Below are 260 nucleotides of genomic sequence, written 5' to 3' on the forward strand. Positions count from 1 at the left end.
TCGTTGATCTCTATGTAGCCCATGCTCACCACTTCTCTTTTGAACTTTCTTGAGAATAACACCAAACAGTACACATACAAAACAACAAAAAAACTTAAAGAGAGAGAATCTCTCTCTCTCTCTCTCTCTCTCTCTCTCTCTCTCTCTCTCTCTCTCTCTCTCTCTCTCTCTCTCTTCAAGCTTATCAGCTACCTCTATCCATATCCAAGAACAACAATGGGCGAGGTTTGCTTTGCTCTTAACCCCTTTTCATTTATTTT

Source organism: Nicotiana attenuata, chromosome 3, assembly GCF_001879085.1.
Source record: "Nicotiana attenuata strain UT chromosome 3, NIATTr2, whole genome shotgun sequence".
Lineage (NCBI taxonomy): Eukaryota > Viridiplantae > Streptophyta > Magnoliopsida > Solanales > Solanaceae > Nicotiana > Nicotiana attenuata.